Source organism: Hippopotamus amphibius, chromosome 15 (genome assembly GCF_030028045.1).
Source record: "Hippopotamus amphibius kiboko isolate mHipAmp2 chromosome 15, mHipAmp2.hap2, whole genome shotgun sequence".
Classification (NCBI taxonomy): Eukaryota; Metazoa; Chordata; class Mammalia; order Artiodactyla; family Hippopotamidae; genus Hippopotamus; species Hippopotamus amphibius.
Window position 1 is genome coordinate 32524277 of NC_080200.1, and position 7981 is coordinate 32532257.

Genomic DNA, 7981 nt, shown 5'->3' on the forward strand with positions numbered 1-7981 from the left:
GCACGCACGACGGCGCCTGGCCTCCTCGGGCCCCCGTGGGACCTCCTCGCAGGGGCTCGCGGCCGCCACCGCCGACCCCGGAGAGCCGCGGCCGGCCCGCGACAACACTCTCCCGCACGCGCACCGGCGCGCCCCCACACCGCCCACCTCTTCTTCCCCGTCGGGAACCGACAAGCACTCCACCAGGGGACGCCGCCGGCCGTGGCGGCCGGGGGCGGCACCCTCACGGGGCAGGGCCAGGCTCGATCCCGGGCGGGGGAAGGGGTGGGGGGCAGGGGCGAGGGCAGACCGGCGGCGACGGGGAGGGGGCGGCTCACACGCACGGCCAGGGCCACGGAGCAGGGCCGGGGGCGCCACCCAGGGGGAGACAAAGGGCCGGGGCACAGCCGGGCCACCAGGAAAACCAGCGCGGGGCCCCACCGCCCCACACCAGGGGGCGGTCCCGCCAACGCCTGGGACGCCGGCCGGCGCCCGCCACCCTCGAGGGCCTCCCCACGACCCGGCCCCGCCGCCGGGGCCTAGCATGCGACGGTTCCCCCCGCGTGCAGCGGAGGAACCCGTCCACCCCTTCGCGCATCCATCTGCGTCGCCTCCACACATCCATCACCACCTCAGCCGACCCCAAGGGCTCACACGTCCTGGGGAAACGCTCCCGAGCCAGGCGGCCCGACCTAGGGCCACACACCGCCGCCGGCTGCGGCTCGAGGCAAGGGCAGGCGCGGCAGGGCTCCCCGTGGCTGCGGGACTGGGGAGCCGGGACCGGGGGGCCCCCCCCTCCGGGCTCGCCAACGGAGGCGACCCCGCACGCACACACGCCACCCCGCGCCTCGGACACCGGCTCGGCTCGGCCCGGCGGGACCCTCCCCCGACTCGGAGGGGGGAGGCGCGGGCCACGGTAGGCAAAGAGCGGCGCTCGGCCCCACCGCGGGACCGGCGCACCCCTCCCGCGGAGGCGAGGGGGTCTACCCACGTGCTCTGGCAGTCGCCACGGTGGCCACTGCACACTTGGGAGGGGCGGCAGCTGGGGGGTTCGGTACCCCAAGGCTCCCTCTCGGATCGCTAGAGAAGGCTTTCTCACCGAGGGCGCGTCATCCCCCACTCAGCGCCTCTCCTTCGGGCCCGCAGAGGCGCTTCCGTGAGCCGCCTACACCTCCTCCAGTCGCCTGGAGGGGAGGGGGTCTGCGGTATGGGTAAGCACACGGCCCACGGGAGCGTTCGCGGCCAGGGCCGGGGCACGACCTCGGTAAGGCTTGCTGCCCTCGGGCTCGCCCCTCGGGCCCTCGAGGGGGAGCACGCCCAAGATGCGTGACACAGCCCCCTCTCTCACAGGCCCCGGCCCCCACGATCGCTCCCACGCCCGCGCGCAGCCCCCCACGTAGTGGGGACCACACGGGGCGTGCGCTCGGCCAAGCTCAGGCCCCCACGGCACGCCGCTGAGGACCAGCACAACGAGGCGGCCCCTGGCCCCACCGCCGGGGGGAACAGGCGGGCGCACCTCCCTTACCGTCTCGACCCCCCCAAGAGAGAGCCGCTCACGGCACCCGCCACGGTGGCGGAGACCCGAGGGACACGCTGGGAAAGGGGAACAACACCACCGCTCGGCCTCGGGCACCTGAGGGACGACCTGGAGCGCTCCAGGAGCACCACGGAGGGCCAGGCGCGGCACGCTCGCACACCGACGGGGGGCGCGCAGCGTGGCGGCGGGGCGGCCCTCCCCGCCGCGGGGAGGGCCGCTCGCGAGGCGTACGCCAAAGAGGCACAGCGAGAGCGTCTGCTGCGTCCGAGGACCCCGGTCCCCGCCCACGCTGGGAGGCGGGGGCGGGAGACCGCGGGTTCGGGGCCGGAGGCCGCACCCCTGCCTTCCGCACACCCCGGCAGGCGGGGCGGAAGAGAGGCGAGGAGCCCGCGGACAGAACGAGAAGAGCGGTCCCGTCCCCCAGGAACGTCCGTCCCTCGTCTGGCACGGCTTAGGCCCAGCCCAGCGGAGCGTGGCACCACCACATCAATCGGTTGACCCACCCAGCCTAAAGCCACGGCGGGGGAGGCCCGCAGGGGAGGCACGGCGAAGACCCATCACACGGAGGCCCGCTTCCGCCTCGCCGGCGCCCCTTCGTCTCGGGCAAAGAGCAGCCAGCCACCCCAGAACGAGAACGCCTGACACGGGGCACAGAGCCTGTGGGGTGGGGTCGTGCCGGCCACTCACCACCGGGTGCCTGCAGCGGGGGCAGCGCACAGGGTCGAGCACCCGACGCCACCTGGCCCCGCCGCCCTCGGGCTCAGCCAGAGGCCGGAGGCGGCACCGCGGGTCGGGGCAGCCGGACGCGCACGCAAGAGCCGGCGCGCAGGCCCAAGCGGGCAGCTCAAGCGGCAAGGACCGAGCCGGGCGTCAGACAGCCGCCCCCAGCCCGGAGTCCTGCCCGCGTCCGGAGCCCCAGCGTCTATCGGCGACAGACGCAGAAGAACACCGTGTCAGCACCTATCTGGTGGCAAAAAGGCCCCATTTCCGGCGGAAGAAATCATCGCGCCCGACAGCGGGGCCCACCCACGAGGTTCACGGGGGCCCCCGGAACCTCGGTCCGGCCACCTGCCCCCAACACTTCCCCATCCACACTTGCCCCGGAGCGCCCGGGGCCACCTGGTCGACCCGGGGATGGAGGGGTGGCAGAGTGGGCCGGGGACACGGGGGAGAGGGAGCGGGCTGGGGACGCCCTCCCCGGTCCCCCCACGCGGGCAGGCACCGGTCCATCCGAGTCTCCGGGCCAGGACTTGGTTCCAAGAAAGAAACACAGCACCCCTCCGAGCCGCCTCCGATGAGCGGGCCCCATGAGGGACCACGCCCGGGCCCGGGAGCCCCTCCCCGGGCCACCCAGTATGGCTCGCGCCAGTCCCCACCTCCCGGCCCGGACTCGGGGTGGAGAGCGGAGGGGGGAGACAAAGTCGCGTCCGACGACCGGGACCCACGCGGGCACGCTGACAGGCCGGGTGCACCCTCGCCGGCCACCTGCGCGAGCAGGGGCCGGTCCGTCCACGTCTCCGGACCCATCGGGACTTGAACCCATTTCTCCAGGGAGACGCCCGGAGCCCACGGGGCAACGCACCCAGGCCCGGGCCAGCCTCTCTGGGTCACCGCTGGCGGCCCAGGCCGGTCCTCACCTCTGGAGTCCGGCTCGGAAAACCATCGGCCCGAAAGCATCTGACGACCGGGACGCACGCGCGTCCACCACCGAGCCCGTGGCGGCCTCCACCGGCCTCAACGCTCGGCCCGAGCCGGTCCCCACCTCCGGAGCGGGACGCGGGGGGCACCGGGAAAGGGAGGTGGGGGGGGTCGGGGAACGAACGCTCCCAAGGGCGGCCCAGGAGAAGGCCGGGCCACCAAGTCCCAGGCGCTCCGGGCGCGGCAGACCCTCTCCTCTCCCACCGCGGCGGCACGACCCGACATGGGTTCCCGCGGCCGGAGGGGCACGGGCGCATGCTGGTCGACCCGGCCAGGCGGCCCCTCAGCCCCGGCTCGGGAGCGCGGCGGCAGTCACAGCCCCATAGATCTGCAGGCCCAATCTCAGGCGACAGCAGGAGGCGCCTACGCCTCGGCGCCACCGGGGCTGCCAGCACCAGCGTCGCCCGCCTCCCGGAACTCTGCTTCGGGCCCGGCGGCTGAGTCACAGCCCTCGACAAGGTCGCCGGAGCTCCGGAGGGAAGGGACAATATAAAAGCGGCCGCCAGGTGGCGCCCGACAACCGGCTCGAACGTCCCCGGGCCGGATCCCGGTCGCCGGCCGGCCACCGAGGACGCCGGAGCGCCGGGCCGCCCAAACGCCCGAGCTCCTCCCGGAGCGGGGCGGGCGTCCCGCGCGGCCCCGAGGGGTCCGCCTCGGAGCTAGCTCCCGGCCCGACACGACACGACACGACACGACACGGCGCGTCCCGATCCCCGGCAGCACACGGGGGCGGGGGTAGCTGGCAAGATGCCGCCGGGAGGCTGCCTGGAAGGGGACGCGATTCCAGGCCATGGGGGGGGGGGGGCGCGGGGAATTCCACGGAGACGCCCACAGTGCCACAAGCGAGATCCCCAGCTCCCCGGAGGGTGAGAGGGAGGGAGGGAGGGAGGGAGGGAGGGAGGGAGGGAAGGCGGGGACCAGCGAAACGAAACCAGGCAAGCGCTCAGAGAACGACGCAGGAACTCATCCCTTCTGGCACGGGGAAGGGCTTTGGAAAGCTGATACGCAGAGCCCGGAAGCTAGAAACGAAAGTAAACATACACTCTGGCCCCACACAAATGGAAACAAACATCTATTTCCGCACAGACCGCGACAAAGTCCAAAGAGAACACATGGGTGCGTGGGTGGGGAACATGCCCTTGAGGTCAGAACGTGGATTTCAAAATGGACTGACCACAGTCACCGGCGGGCGGGGGCAGGGGGGCGGGGAGCAGCGAGTCAACAGCCATCCACTAAAGAAACCGCGTTCCAGGACATCTACACAATGCAACGTGGTGAGTGTGCGTGCGTGCGTGCGTGCGTGCGTGCGTGTGTGTGTGCGCGCGCGCGCGCGCGCGTGCGTGTGAGAGAGAGATTTACAGTAAAGGTTCACAGTGACCTGTCGTCCCACCAAAATCAAACCAAGCCAAACTACCAAAAAGTCAAAGTCAAGCTCTGGGACTGCTGTGGCCCTTCAAGGAGTACGTAAAGGCACACACACATGTACGTGTATGCACACGTGTACACGTACAGACACACACACGTGTACACGTACACACACACACGCATCTGAAAACCTCAAGCATGTCCCATAAGAGGTTCCTGTCCAAAACAGGGCAAGGCCTCATGCAACGCAGCCCCCCCAGAACAAGCAACCCGATGGGGAAAGTGGGCAGGAGGCCTGAACAGAGCAGACCAAGACCAGGCATTTTCATCCACAAGGAAACAAAGCCAGAAAAAACCAACAGAAAACAACGCCCACAAAGGAAACAAAGCAACAAGGACGACGACCCCCACCACTCCAACAGCAACCGCAACACAGTTTTCCACTGTCAACAAAGCAACCAACAGTACCTTTCTTGGGGGGTGGGGGCGGGGACAAAACCAAAAGCCAAAGGAAACCTTTCCCTGAAATACAAGAAACAACTGGGGCTGCCTAGCTGGCGCACTGCTTAAGAATCCGCCCGCCACTGCAGGGGACACGGGTTCGATCCCTGCTCCAGGAAGGTCCCACATGCCGCGGAGCAACGAAGCCCGTGAGGCACAACGACTGAGCCCATGTGCCGCAACTCCTGAAGCCCCCGTGCCTGGAGCCCGTGCTCCGCACCAAGAGAAGCCACTGGCAATGAGGAGCCTGCGCACCACAACGAAGGGGAGCCCCCACTCACCGCAACGGAAAGAAAGCCCGCGCACAGCAAAAAAAGACCCAACGCAGCCCATCAAATACAGAACCATTTTTTTTTTAAATGGAGGGTATGATAGAAAGCGCTGGCATTTCTCTGCACAAGCATACACGGCCAGGCCCAGGATCTGGAATCGCGACAGCAAGTTCCAAACGGCAGAGGAAAGTGGCTCCTGACGGGACACCTATTTTTCACGCTGAGAGAGACCACCACCATGTCATGCTGGAGGACTCAGAGATATCACCTGGCGCCTGACAGAATGGCTCCCCGACAACAGATGACACTACGGAAAACAGCACAGAAGTCCCTGAAAGCACTGCACCAACAACTACCACGTGACCCAGCAACTCCACTACGTGCCCACCGAGGGGGTGAGGGTGACACATACATACACGTGTATGTGTATCCACACCTATCCCTATGTAGCCATAGTTAGGGACATACCGATAGCGCTCTCTGTGTGCATACGTCTCTACCTAGTCACACACAGGCGCGCGCGCGTTTATGACTCAACCCTACCAGGGAATGAGGTCTTGCCATCCGCGGAAACATGGAGAGACCCAGAGGGTATTGCGCTACACAAGATACCTCAGGTCGCGAGACTATCATGTCTGTGAAGAACGTACACAGCAATACACACACATGAACACAAAGAAGGAACCGCAAACAGGTTCCTCGACACCTAAAAGGAACAAATGGGGGGTGGCCAGAGGAGGGAGGGAGGGGGGAAGAGGGAGACGAGTGCAATAGGTGAGGGAGAGGAAGCGGTGCCCACTTCTAGTTATGAAATAAACAACTCACTCGCAGGATGTCATGTACAGCAGGCGGAATAGAGTCCATCCTACTGTCATGACATCGAATGGTGACAGACAGTAACGAGACTTATCACGGAGATCCCTGGGCCATGTGTAAACATAGCCACTCGCTAGGGTATACACCTGAAAACCAATATACTCTTGTCAGTCTGTTAGACTTCCATTTTAAAAGGGCGGGGGGAGGAGGGAGGGAGGGGGGAGGGGGGCAGAGAAAGGAGCAAGAGGAAGAGGAGGGTGGTGGGGGAGGAGGAGGAGGGGGGGGAGGAGGAGGAGGAGGAGGAGGAGGAGGAGGAGGAGGAGGAGGAGGAGGAGGAGGAGGAGGAGGAAAAAGATGGCTTGCCTTGAAGAAATCAACAAAAGGAAAGAGCGAGAGAGACAGAGACAGAGGCAGAGAGAGACGCGAAATCAAGAGTGGACACTCAGGTGACTGCAAGAGTTAAGGGAGATTAAGACAAGAAACAAACTCCCAACAGTAGTTTGGTAAGTCCAAAATCAAGATTTGGATATCATGCTGGCATCAAGCACCAACCCTTCTAAATGGACACAAAGACACACAGGCCTCCCTCACTTGGGGCGGGGGGGGTCGTCAGGACCAGGAAATGACCATGCAAGCGGAAGCTGGAAAAGGCAACCTTGTTCATCCACGGCGGAAACATACCATGGTCCCACAGCATTCAAAACATTGTATCAAAACATGTACAAACGGCTCTTCCTCACTCCCAATGAAAACTGCAGAGAACGTCCAAAACAGCCAACGTGTGATTTGCTTAGCAGATTGTCATGGAGAGCCTCGACCAGAAAGCATCGCTTTCGGTTTGTAACATCATAGGAACAGCAGTCTCAACAGCGCTTGCCTTCTTGGCGCAGTATCATTTCTACGCCTGGATACACAGTCCTACTTTGGGGTGGGGGGGTGGGGGTGAGGGAGCCCTGCCAGCAGTTCCTATTTTTCAAAGCAGACCTCTTCCCCCTCCCCCCAACCACCACCACCATTTTTCTTATTTTTTTTCTCTTTCCTCTGGTCTCAGGTTCTGCCCAATCCAGTCCACTGGCCTCCATCCCAGGCCACTGTGGGCTGTGTGTACAGATTTGCAAGATGAAGACAGTTCTCCCCAGAGAACCGGGCAGCCGCCCGGCTGAGATCTAAAAACCGATCTGCTCATGCAGTTCCACTTTTTCTTTTTCTCTTTTAAATGGGCTTCTTTCTGTCAAGGAGAAGATTTCCAAATCAAAAGGAGACCGAAAGATTTCTAGGTTCCACAGCTTCAGGATTCCATGGATCGGGGGTGTCAAAAAGTCTGCGCAGGGCCTTCAGTAAAGGCCGTCTTTCTCAGCGCACACAAGTCAACCCGAGACCAAGGCAACCTGAGGGCAAAACCCCTCGCTTGATTTCATTTCTCCCATTAGGCCCCGAACATCAGAGCGCGTGTGACAGAGAGAGAGAGACAGAGAGAGACAGAGACAGAGACAGAGACAGAGACAGAGACAGAGACAGAGACAGAGAGACAGAGAGAGAGAGAGAGAGAGAGAGAGAGAGAGAGAGAGAAACCCCACAAAAGAGAAACAAACGAAAACCCCAGCAAAGGTTCCATACATTGTTCGCCAGGATTGGAAGTGATGACGTCGTTGCGGGGGAGGGGGAGAATTATGCGGAGGGCACTTGCAAACCTCGCGGTTGCAGCCAGCAGGTGCTGACAGATACGTTTTTGAAACCGGCTGGCGGCGCCCTTGAGCTTCCTACGGTTCTGACCATACCCGTTCTCAGGGAGGTGGCTGTGGAGCCCAGGATA